General features: G+C 42.5%; 1 long non-coding RNA gene across 1 annotated transcript; it reads left to right on the forward strand.

Annotated features, from left to right (window-relative positions):
* Window positions 1-1,326: 1,326 nt before the first annotated feature.
* On the forward strand, window positions 1,327-10,959 carry LOC127792391 (uncharacterized). The gene is made up of 3 exons (XR_008021121.1): window positions 1,327-1,341; window positions 9,668-10,779; window positions 10,889-10,959. It is a non-coding gene; the product is annotated as an uncharacterized LOC127792391 (long non-coding RNA).
* Window positions 10,960-13,638: the final 2,679 nt, after the last annotated feature.

Raw genomic sequence — 13,638 nt, forward strand, 5'->3', positions numbered from 1 at the left:
AAAATATAAAAGGAAAGGGGAGGCGCGCAGGCAGCCCCCCTCCCAGAAAATATCTTCTCTCTCTCTCTCTCATTTTCTCTCATTCCCTCTCGGATTTTCGTCGATTTCAAGCGATCTGACCGTTCGATCTTCAATCCGACTTCATTTTTACGTTTTAAAGCGCCCCGATCTATAAAGAGGTAAGCATTTTGGCTTGATCTTGTCGGTTTTTCTTGCTATTTTTGTGAAATGTATGTTGAGGCGCGATGTGGGCTTTTGGTCGGATGTTTAAGGTTAGATCTACGAAGATCCGACCGTTTGGATTTCTTTGGTTTTTGGATTATGTTGGTCGGTTTGCTTGAGGGAGTTTGATGGCGGTCTTGGATCGCCGAAAATCGTCGGCCACGGTGGCCAGCGACATTGGCAGTGAGTTGTTCCCTTTTTGACCGAAAGTTTGACCCTAGATCTACGAAAATCTAGCTGTCCAATCTTTCTCATTTTTGGGTATGTTGCTCTTGTTGGTGCTGCGCACCTCGGGGTAGCCTCCGATCGTTGAAATATAAATGAAGATATGACCTTTTATTAATATCAAGAAAAATTTAAATAGTGCCATTCACATACATCCATGTAAGTAAAAACTAGCATCTAGGGTACTATCACTAACAATGAATGGATTGGTCAACTTCTAGGTCCATGCTATCTTGACCCAAGCGTATCGTGGTTACCTCGGGCTTGTCATTTTCCTCAGATATTGTAAAGATCCAAAAAAAAAAAAAAACTAAATTAATTAAATTAATTAAATTATATATATAATAATTATTAAAACAAAAAAAAAACAAAAATATAAACAGAAAAGGGGGAGGCGCTCGGCAGCCCCCTCCAAATCAGAAAATCTCTCTCTCTCTCTCTCTCTTTTATTTTCTCTTGATTTCCTCTCGGATTTTCTTCGATTCCAAGCGATCGGCCGTTCGATCGTTGATCCGACTTCGCTTTCACCGTTTAAAGTGCCCCCGATCTACAAGGAGGTAAGTGTTTTGGCTTCATCCTCTCTGTTTTGCTTGTTGTTTTCGTGAAATGAGGGTTGAGGCGCGATGGGGCTTGTTGGCCGAATGTTTGAGGTTAGATCTACGAAGATCCAACCGTTGGATTTTTGTGATTCTTGGATATGATGGTCGGTTTGCTTAAGAGGGTTGGGTGGCGGTCTTGGATCGCTGGAAATCACCGGCCACGGTGGCCGGCGCGACGTTGGCAGTATTTTTTTCTTTTTTGGCCGAAACTTCGACTCTAGATCTACGAAGATCTAGCCGTCCGATCTTTCTCATTTTTGGGTATGTTGCTCTCCTTAGTGTTGCGCACCTCGGGGTAGTTTCTGATCGTCGAAAAAATGGTCGGCGGCAGGCGAACGGCGACGGCCAGATTCGCCCCTATTTTCGGCCGAAAATTAAATCTCAGATCTAGTAAGATCTGACCGTCTGATGGGTTTCATTTTAATATATGTTGTTATTCGTGGCGAGGGCTTCGTATCGGTATATTGGTCGGCCATTTTTGGCCTGCCGGCGGCGGTCGCCGGCGGTGGCAGTGTGTTGGAAAAGAAAAGAAAAGAAAAAAAAAAGAAAGAAAAGAAAAGAAAAAGAAAGAAAAGAAAAGAAAAGAAAAGAAAGGAAAAAGAATAAAAGGAAATAAAAATAAAAAAATAAATAAAATATAAGGAAAAAGGAAATGAGGGCTTTTGGGGTTGGGCATGTCGGGTTAGGTTTTAGCCTAGGATGGCGGGGCCCGATTGGGTTTTAGGATAGCCCAATGTGTTGGGCATGACTGACCCAGTTGTGGCAGCCCTTGGGCTGGCCCACTCGGCTTGTTCTCCCTTGTCGCTTGTCCGGGAACCTAGGATGACTTGGTTAGGTTGGTCCTACTCGGGATATCGATGTCAGTTTAATTTGGGTTCTCTTTAGGTCTCCTAGAATTGGCGATATGATTGGCGAGTCATTTTGTTGATCGGAGTCCTAGGGACGAAGCCCTATTAGACGACTCGAGGCCGAGTAAGACTGACCCCGAGTGCGTTCTAGGCTAGTCTATGATGATGACGTGGGTTTATTTCGAATCCTGATTTCTGATGGATTCCTTTTATCTGAGGCTAGAATATTGCAATTTATTCCTTTTTAAACCATTTATTAAATTATTAATTAATTATTAAGTTTTCAAGAAAATTTATCAATTTAGTTATAAATATATATATGTATGTATTTTTGATAAAGGAGGAATTTAGATAAAAAATATATTATCTATATTAAAAGAAAACTAGTTTATGGGTAAATATATATATATATATATTATGATATTGCAGCCTATAAGTGGGTGTGTAGTTCCACTATACACTTACGCGTAGCAAGCAAAGCGAGACATGATGACGTAGTCGATGGCTTAGCTCGACGAATTCCATGACGCCAGATTTGAATATGCGCGGGCCAAGGTACCAAATAATCGATTTAGGGTGTTAGGCAATGGTTAGGATTTTCGGTAATTTCTTTACGTCGTTATTCTTGTTACCTAAATGTGACACCCATTCTATTTATTGTAGGCTCAGATTCTCAGGATTTTGTTCGATCTTCTCCCCAGACTCGGACTTGAGTCATCATTTCCCAGGCGAGTAGACAGGATATGTTATGATTACTTATATTATGCACGTATATATTGTTTTATTCATAAATATTATAACCTTGTATAAATTTTTATATGCATAACTCGTACATGATTTTTATATGCGGATCATAGAAAAATACTCTTAAATGTTTCTAATTTGCATGAAATATTTTCATCCTACTGGAGAGACATAAACTGAAAGATACCCTAATTGATTTCTTGTTTTGAGAATGTGAATTATTGAATGATATGGTGTATTTTAGGCACCACATGAAATGATAAATGATTATGATTGTGCATAAATTAGCGTATTATTTGCATTATTATTAGAGGACTATCTAGTAGATTCCCTAGTGACTCACAGCAGGAAAGATCATGGTACTGTGAGGCTTGGCATGCCAAGGCCATGAAAGACACGGATAGTATGCTTCAGCACTGCTATCACGTGGGCCTTTATGATGATATTGTGTGATGATGATGTATGTGCCGATATATATACTTGTGTGCATGTGTATATAGGCGTTAGGCCAGTTTCTACTAGTGTGTCCTCAGAATCAGTGCATGCATCTCATACAAAAGTATAGGGGACTTAGGTGGTTAGGGAACAACTTATGGGGGTTGTCTTTAGGCACCTATTTTTCCTACACTATGTTTTCCTTTGAAATCTCAAATTATTTAAACTTATGGTTTATAATTCCACTGTTTATACTGTTATTACGTTATTATACTCATGATGATCATCCTAGTATTTTATTGTATACTCTCCTAGTGGGCATGACATACCTTATACTCGCGAGTCCACAAGACTCACCTCGTTTTATTAAAAATATTTTCAGGGAATTCCTCCTTTTGATTATTGGTCCAGCAGATCTTCTGGTATGATATCATACCCTCTTTTGATTTTGGATGTATTATAGGATGCTCTGTGGAGACATACCCATGTTGTAGAGTCTGATGTTTTTTCTTTATTTTTGTTGGCACATAATTGTGCCAAGGGCCCGAGATACGGGATGGGTATGTATTATTGACAGCAGTGTGATAGATATTCTTATTTTGTACAGCTGCTGTATATGAAATATTGAGATATTATGTTAGAAGGTGAATTGGTATTTTATTCATGTTCTATATCTTGTCAGTAATATTGTTTTATTCAAATCGAGCTAGAGAAGAGGCTTACTAGTCCATTTTTGGGCCGCTGGGCCTAGGGATTAGTGCCGGTCATGACATACCAGATTTCGGGTCGTGACAGATTGGTATCAGAGACTAGGTTACTCTTGAGTTAGACTTGTGTCTTTTGATTCTATTCGATTCTCTAGCCTTGTCTAAGGTCTTGTCTCCTTGAGTCCCACAGAGCCATTCTTAGTTGGGTTTTAGATCGTGGTGTGAGCCATGGCACATTATTGATCTAGCTTTTGCTAAGGGTGTTAGAGTCTAGTATCATTTGATCTTTTGCTTTCAGATTCTATTGCTACTTTTATTGACCTATCAGTACGATGACAGGGATGATACCTACTCGTTCTCGAACAGCATCCAGGCAGACAGATTCTTTAGGGGGTGATCAGGCTCCTCAGCCCTCACCTACCAGCGGTTACACGGTCAGAGGCCGTGGACGAGGTCGTGGCGAACGACGTGGCCGAGGCCGAGGTAGAGGCCGGGGCCGTGGTTCGGGTCGCAGTGGAGTTGACTTTGATGGTAGTACTCCGGCGAGAGATAGGGACCAGCTGATTATTGACTCCTTGGCAAACATCACGGTGCTGTTGACAAATATAGTTAATTCTCAGAGACAGCTAGAGGCACCAGGGGGTGTGAGCCCTGATACTAGGGTTGGTGGCGGCACTGGAGATGGCACCGAGGATGGCACTAGAGGTGGCACTAGTGGCGGCACTGGCGACGGTGCTGTGGTTGGTGGCGCCAGGGGCGCCGTTAGCGGTGGCGCTGCAGGTGTTGCCGTCGGCACTGGTGATGCAGGCGAGACTAGGGGACAGCCTCCAGTGGACCTTCCAGTGGACCTTGAGGCCGTTGGGATAGATTATGAGTTTGAGCGGTTTATGGGTCTGAAGCCGCCCCAGTTCAGAGGTGCGAGAGAGATAAGGCTGAAGAGTTTTTGGATCAGTTGGACAAACTGAAGAGAGGTTCTCGCATACATGGCTACCGGATGGTGGAGCTCACCTCTTTTTGTCTTCATGGTGAGGCGAGCGTGTGGTATGATGTATTGAGGAGACGGCGGGGTGATGCCCCGTTAGGGTGGGCTGAGTTCAAGAGACTATTTTTGGCAAAATATGTCTCTAGCACTATGAGATTCCAGAGGGCCCAGCAGTTTGAGGCCCTAAGATAGACCCCAGATATGAGCGTTGAGCGTTATGATGCGTTATTCACTGAGCTCTCACAGTTTGCACCTGCTTTGGTTCCTACGGAGCAGGACAGGATTACACGCTTTATATCTCGATTGATCGAGCCGTGGTTCAGGAGTTTGCACGCCACTCGTTTTGGCACGTATGAGGAGGCAGTTGATAGTGCCTTAGCCCTTGAGGCACGAGCAGCAGAGGAGAGGGCAGCTAGAGACTTGAAGAGGGTTAGAGGCGACACTGGTACTTCCTTCTCTTCTGGGAAGAAGGGGAAGGGCACGACGAGTTTGCAGCCGTTGGCAGTAGCGCGCCACCATTTCCTTCATTGCCTGCGCCCCCTTCCCAGAGACAGCAGCAGTAGCGGCAGTGGCAGCAGAGACAGGAAGAGAGGCCCCTATGTCCGACATGTAAGAAGAGACACTCAGGGGTGTGCAGGTATGCGAAGGCCCCGATTACATGCTTTAGGTGTGGACAGTCAGGTCACATCCAGAGGGATTGTTCACAGCTAGGGCGAGGCCCTCCAGGACGACAGGCTCCAGCTTAGCAGCCGACATCTAGAGCTCAGAGCAGCGCTCCCCAGCCTCGAGGGGGACATGGCCCACAAAGTCAGCCGAGGGTCTATCATATGACGACTCAGGATGCCCAGGCATCCAATCAGGTGGTGACAGGTACGGTTCATATCTGTGGTCACAGTGCACACGTGCTATTTGATCCCGGGGCGACGCATTCGTTTGTATCGCGGCAATTTGCTCCCTGTCTGGGAGTAAGTGCCACTCCTCTGGGCGAGCCCATGTTAGTGGGAACTCCTGTGGGTGATGCCCTACAGGTGTAGAGCGAGAGTATCGGGCTTGTGTTGTTTCTCTCGTGGGTAGGGATACACTAGCAGATCTTTTTACTCGGTCCTATGGAGTTTGATGTCATTTTAGGTATGGATTGGTTAGCTTCATGCCACGCTAGCCTAGATTGTCGTCAGAAACGCGTTTACTTTAATATTCCCGGTGAGGATTCGTTTTATATCCAAGGGGATAGGACTCGAGGGGATAGCATGTTGATATCAGCTATAAAGGCGCAACGTATGTTGGGCAGAGGTTGTGAGGGGTTCTTGGCAGTCGTGAGAGAGTGTGACCGATCAGTTGGGGAGGTTAGTGGAGTCCCGGTAGTGTGTGAGTTCCTAGACGTTTTTCCCGAGGAGCTTCCGGGATTACCACCCGATCGGGAGATTGAGTTTTGTATCGACCTAATACCGGAGGCTCGACCTATTTCGATACCCCCGTATAGAATGGCCCCAGCGGAATTGAAGGAGTTAAAGGATCAATTACAAGAACTCTTAGATAAGGGCTTTATTAGGCCTAGCACGTCGCCATGGGGTGCGCCGGTGCTATTTGTGAAGAAGAAGGATGGGAGTTTGAGACTTTGTATCGACTATCGTCAACTAAACAAAGTCACTATCCGTAACCAATACCCGTTGCCACGCATTGATGACCTATTTGATCAATTGCAAGGCGGCGCAGGCGATTTTCTAAAATTGATTTAAGATCAGGATACCATCAATTGAGGATCAGGAATCAGGATGTTCCCAAGACTGCCTTTCGCACTCGGTATGGGCATTACGAGTTTTTGGTGATGTCCTTCGGGTTGACGAATGCCCCGGCAGCATTCATGGATTTGATGAATAGAGTATTTCGACCTTTCTTGGATAGATTTGTCATTGTATTCATAGATGACATATTGGTGTACTCGAGGAGTGATGTTGAGCATGAGCACCATCTTAGGACGGTTTTACAAGCCCTTCGTGAGAATGAGTTGTATGCCAAGTTTTCAAAGTGTGAGTTCTGGCTAGAGAGTGTTGGCTTTTTGGGGCATGTTGTGTCTAGTCAAGGGATCCAGGTGGACCAAAAGAAGATAGAGGCTGTGGCTCAGTGGCCTAGACCCACTACAGTCACCGAGATACGTAGTTTCCTAGGTTTAGCAGGATACTACCGTCGCTTTGTGAAGGATTTTTCTAAGATTGCAGCGCCGATGACGCGTCTCACCCAAAAGAACGTAAAGTTTGAGTGGTTAGATGCATGTGAGCAAAGCTTTAATGAGTTGAAGCGACTTTTGACTACAGCGCCAGTGTTGACCCTACCATCAGGGAATGGGGGTTATGCTGTGTACTGTGATGCGTCGAGGGTTGGATTAGGATGTGTGTTGATGCAGTGTGGGAGAGTTATTGCGTATGCTTCTAGGCAGTTGAAGAAACATGAGCAGAACTATCCTACTCATGACCTCGAGATGGCTGCCGTAGTATTTGCTCTCAAGATATGGCGGCATTACTTGTACGGCGAGACTTGTGAGTGTTCACAGATCATAAGAGTCTTAAGTACATTTTTGACCAGCGGGACCTGAATTTGAGACAGCGTAGGTGGATGGAACTCCTTAAGGACTATGATATCCATATTTTGTACCACCCAGGAAAGGCTAACGTAGTAGCAGATGCCTTGAGAAGAAAGTCTATGGGTAGCCTTGCTCATATTTCTAGTTGGAGGAGACCGTTAGTGGAGCAGTTACATAGTTTAGAGCGGAGTGGTGCACGTTTAGAGATATCTGAATCTTGGGGATTTTTGGCGCACATCGAGCTTAGGTCTGCTTTGATGGAGGAGATTAAGGCGGTTCAAGTTAAGGACCCTAGTTTAGCCAAGATCATTAAAGATGTCGGAGAAGGTAAGGCGTTGGATTTTTCTATGGACTCTTCTGGAGTGTTGAGATTCAGGACTCGGCTTTGTGTCCCCGAGGTGGACGAGTTGAGGAGTAGGATCCTTAGGGAGGCTCATCACTCTCGATTTGCCATTCACCCAGGGACTACCAAGATGTATCAGGACCTAAAGCAATTGTTTTGGTGGCCACGCCTTAAGGAAGATGTTGCTCGTACGTGTCTAACTTGCCAAGTCTGTCAGCAAGTGAAGGTAGAGCATAAGAGGCCAGGAGGTTTGTTGGAAAGCATCCCAATTCCAGAATGGAAATGAGAGCATATTACCATGGATATGGTTACAGGATTGCCGAGGTCCCCTGCGGGACATGATTCAGTATGGGTAGTGGTAGATCGCCTAACGAAGACAGCTCGTTTTATTGCTGTACGTACGTCATTTACTGCCTCTCAGTTAGCTCAGAAGTTCATTCATGAGATTGTACGGTATCACGGAGTACCCATTTCTATTATTTCTGATTGAGGGTCCATATTTACCTCTCGGTATTGGGGCTCATTTCACGAGGCTTTGGGTACGCAGTTAGCATTGAGTACTGCGTTTCACCCCCAGACGGATGGCCAATCGGAGAGGATTATCCAGATACTTGAGGACATGCTTAGGGCATGTGCCCTTGATTTCAAGGGTAGTTGGGAGAAGAATTTGCCGTATGTCGAATTTGCATATAACAATAGCTATCAATCTAGCATTCAAACGGCACCTTATGAGGCGTTATATGGTCGACGATGTAGGTCACCCTTAGGTTGGTTTGAGGTTGGTGAGAGACGACTTATTGGCCTAGATCTGGTTGGCCAAAGCATGGAGATCGTCCAGGTAGTTCGTGATAGGCTTTTGACAGCTCAGAGTCGTCAGAAGTCGTATGCAGATCGTAGGCGTCGACCCTTAGAGTTTGCAGTTGATGATTTGGTGTACCTTAGAGTATCGCCTATGAAGGGGGTAGTGAGGTTTGGGAGGAGAGGTAAGCTCAGTCCCCGGTATGTTGGACCTTTTCGAGTCCTTAGGCGGATTGGGAATGTAGCTTATGAGTTGGCACTACCACCGTCGATGGTTGGAGTGCACCCCGTATTTCATGTGTCGATGCTACGCGGGGTTATTGGAGACCCCTCTCATGTTTTGCCCCCGACAGCACCCACTATGATCCAACCAAGCTTGCAATATGAAGAGCAAACTGTTAAGATCTTAGATAGGCAGGTCAGAAAGCTTAGATCTAAAGAAATAGCTTCCGTTAAAGTTCAGTGGAGCCACCATAGTGAGGGTGAGGCCACTTGGGAGATGGAAGATGCTATGAAAGAGAAATATCCTTATTTGTTTCCGTGAAATTCGAGGACGAATTTTTATAAGGGGGGGAGAATGTAAAGATCCAAAAAAAAAAAAAAAAAACTAAATTAATTAAATTAATTAAATTATATATATAATAATTAATTAAAACAAAAAAAAACAAAAATATAAAAAGAAAAGGGGGAGGCGCTCGGCAGCCCCCCCCAAATCAGAAAATCTCTCTCTCTCTCTCTTTTATTTTCTCTTGATTTCCTCTCGGATTTTCTTCGATTCCTAGCGATCTGGCCGTTCGATCGTTGATCCGACTTCGCTTTCACCGTTAAAGTGCCCCCGATCTACAAGGAGGTAAGTGTTTTGGCTTCATCCTCTCTGTTTTGCTTGTTGTTTTCGTGAAATGAGGGTTGAGGCGCGATGGGGCTTGTTGGCCGAATGTTTGAGGTTAGATCTACGAAGATCCAACCGTTGGATTTTTGTGATTCTTGGATATGATGGTCGGTTTGCTTAAGAGGGTTGGGTGGCGGTCTTGGATCACTGGAAATCGCTGGCCACGGTGGCCGGCGGCGTTGGCAGTATTTTTTTCTCTTTTTGGCCGAAACTTCGACTCTAGATCTACGAAGATCTAGCCGTCCGATCTTTCTCATTTTTGGGTATGTTGCTCTCCTTAGTGTTGCGCACCTCGAGGTAGTTTCTGATCGTCGAAAAAATGGCTGGCGGCCAGCGAACGGCGACGGCCAGATTCGCCCCTATTTTCGGCCGAAAATTAAATCTCAGATCTAGTAAGATCTGACCGTCCGATGGGTTTCATTTTAATATATGTTGTTATTCGTGGCGAGGGCTTCGTATCGGTATATTGGTCGGCCATTTTTGGCCTGCCGGCGGCGGTCGCCGGCGGTGGCAGTGTGTTGGAAAGAAAAGAAAAGGAAAAAAAAAGAAAGAAAAGAAAAGAAAAAGAAAGAAAAGAAAAGAAAAGAAAAGAAAAGAAAGGAAAAAGAATAAAAGGAAATAAAAATAAAAAAATAAATAAAATATAAGGAAAAAGGAAATGAGGGCTTTTGGGGTTGGGCATGTCGGGTTAGGTTTTAGCCTAGGATGGCGGGGCCCGATTGGGTTTTAGGATGGCCCAATGTGTTGGGCATGACTGACCCAGTTGTGGCAGCCCTTGGGCTGGCCCACTCGGCTTGTTCTCCCTTGTCGCTTGTCCGGGAACCTAGGATGACTTGGTTAGGTTGGTCCTACTCGGGATATCGATGTCAGTTTAATTTGGGTTCTCTTTAGGTCTCCTAGAATTGGCGATATGATTGGCGAGTCATTTTGTTGATCGGAGTCCTAGGGACGAAGCCCTATTAGACGACTCGAGGCCGAGTAAGACTGACCCCGAGTGCGTTCTAGGCTAGCCTATGATGATGACGTGGGTTTATTTCGAATCCTGATTTCTGATGGATTCCTTTTATCTGAGGCTAGAATATTGCAATTTATTCCTTTTAAACCATTTATTAAATTATTAATTAATTATTAAGTTTTCAAGAAAATTTATCAATTTAGTTATAAATATATATATGTATGTATTTTTGATAAAGGAGGAATTTAGATAAAAAATATATTATCTATATTAAAAGAAAACTAGTTTATGGGTAAATATATATATATATATATTATGATATTGCAGCCTATAAGTGGGTGTGTAGTTCCACTATACACTTACGCGTAGCAAGCAAAGCGAGACATGATGACGTAGTCGATGGCTTAGCTCGACGAATTCCATGACGCCAGATTTGAATATTGCGCGGGCCAAGGTACCAAATAATCGATTTAGGGTGTTAGGCAATGGTTAGGATTTTCGGTAATTTCGTTACGTCGTTATTCTTGTTACCTAAATGTGACGCCCCATTCTATTTATTGTAGGCTCAGATTCTCAGGATTTTGTTCGATCTTCTCCCCAGACTCGGACTTGAGTCATCATTTCCCAGGCGAGTAGACAGGATATGTTATGATTACCTTATATTATGCACGTATATATTGTTTTATTCATAAATATTATAACCTTGTATAAATTTTTATATGCATAACTCGTACATGATTTTTATATGCGGATCATAGAAAAATACTCTTAAATGTTTCTAATTTGCATGAAATATTTTCATCCTACTAGAGAGACATAAACTGAAAGATACCCTAATTGATTTCTTGTTTTGAGAATGTGAATTATTGAATGATATGGTGTATTTTAGGCACCACATGAAATGATAAATGATTATGACTTGTGCATAAATTAGGGTATTATTTGCATTATTATTAGAGGACTATCTAGTAGATTCCCTAGTGACTCACAGCAGGAAAAGATCATGGTACTGTGAGGCTTGGCATGCCAAGGCCATGAAAGACACGGATAGTATGCTTCATCACTGCTATCACGTGGGCCTTTATGATGATATTGTGTGATGATGATGTATGTGCCGATATATATACTTGTGTGCATGTGTATATAGGCGTTAGGCCAGTTTCTACTAGTGTGTCCTCAGAATCAGTGCATGCATCTCATACAAAAGTATAGGGGACTTAGGTGGTTAGGGAACAACTTATGGGGGTTGTCTTTAGGCACCTATTTTTCCTACACTATGTTTTCCTTTGAAATCTCAAATTATTTAAACTTATGGTTTATAATTCCACTGTTTATACTGTTATTACGTTATTATACTCATGATGATCATCCTAGCATTTTATTGTATACTCTCCTAGTGGGCATGACATACCTTATACTCGCGAGTCCACAAGACTCACCTCGTTTTATTAAAAATATTTTCAGGGAATTCTCCTTTTGATTATTGGTCCAGCAGATCTTCTGGTATGATATCATACCCTCTTTTGATTTCGGATGTATTATAGGATGCTCTGTGGAGACATACCCATGTTGTAGAGTCTGATGTTTTGTCTTTATTTTTGTTGGCACATAATTGTGCCAAGGGCCCGAGATACGGGATCGGGTATGTATTATTGACAGCAGTGTGATAGATATTCTTATTTTGTATAGCTGCTGTATATGAAATATTGAGATATTATGTTAGAAGGTGAATTGGTATTTTATTCATGTTCTATATCTTGTCAGTAATATTGTTTTATTCAAATCGAGCTAGAGAAGAGGCTTACTAATCCATTTTGGGGCCGTTGGGCCTAGGGATTAGTGCCGGTCATGACATACCAGATTTCGGGTCGTAACAGATATGCCTTTCTCCAAGCCTGAGGAAATTTTGGAGCAAGGGTAAGGGTGCAAATGAGCCGAGTCGAGCTTAGCTCGGCTCTACTTGACAAATTTTATCACAGACTCAAGCTTGAGCTTGAGTTCAAGTAGAGCCTGGAAGCTTGGCTCGAGCTCGAGCTCGATTAGCATAGCCTGAGCTCGAGCTCAGCTTAGGTTAGAGCGAGCCCTAACCTAAGCTTGGGCTTAGGCTTGAGCTCAAGCTAGAATTTATCAAAGTTTTATTTAAAAAAAACCTAATAAACTGATGTACAATAAAAACAAATATCAATATAATAATCAACAAATATATCTAAATGAACATAACCTGATAATCAACAAATATAACATTTACATGATAATTAAGTAATAATAATTTCATAAATTATAATAAGCATAATATTATTTACCCATATAAAAAGATAATCAAATTACTTGTCTAATTATTTTCAAAATACAAACATAATCAAAATTACAGCACAACATAGATATTTTCAATTCAACTTCAAATTAGCTGCTCCAAATATCAACATGTAATTTGAAATTGTAATATTAATCAACAAATATCCCTATTTAATATTTTTTAGTTTTTTACTAGGCTAAAATACCACTTAGTCTCAATAACACACAGAAGAAGATATACCTCGACTGTTTGGATATTTAACCTTTAAGCTACTTAGGTACTCAGGATAATTACTCTTCCAATGCCCATTCTGGCCGCAAAAGTAACAAGTACCTTTGCCTATAACCTCTTTACCCTTAGACTTAGTTTATCCTCAACTTTATTCATATAGAAATAAGTGACAAAGGAAGAAAAAGACTCTGGCAACGATTATAGGATCAAGTCAATATGAAGATGAGGATTCATGAGGAATTCCAAGGTATCCAACTAACAAAACCAAATTATCATGTTGATAACATGGTGTCCCACATCATCCCCTCAACCATCTGGGCCAGAGACAGCTTTTTCGATATCTCATACCAAGTTGTTCGGCTACACTTGCCATAGAGGTCCTTGAGATTTTGAATCATGCTTGCAACACTCAAAAAATTCTTGTGCTAGCGTTCCAAGTCATTAAACATTGAGGTGAGTATGTAGTTACAGGCTCTCAACTCGTGTTCCCTCAGATTCTCCCAAGTTACCCTCTCCTCGTCAGTTACCCCTTCATGGATATCCATAGGTGGAGTATAGAATAATACATCGTCTATCTTTTCCATACTGAGAACTATTTTCAGGTTATGGAATCAATCAAGAAAATTCAGGCTAGTAAGCCTATTGATTTCCAGAATACAAGTCAATGGATTTAAACCTGCCATTTTATCTATAGAAAATAAATAGATATATTAGCTTTTTTTTTAAAAAAAAAACTCCATTTAATTAAGGACTTTTATATTAAATGGGTACTCCCACTAACTTTTT

The sequence above is a fragment of the Diospyros lotus genome, chromosome 15 (genome assembly GCF_014633365.1).
Source record: "Diospyros lotus cultivar Yz01 chromosome 15, ASM1463336v1, whole genome shotgun sequence".
In the NCBI taxonomy this organism is placed as follows: Eukaryota; Viridiplantae; Streptophyta; class Magnoliopsida; order Ericales; family Ebenaceae; genus Diospyros; species Diospyros lotus.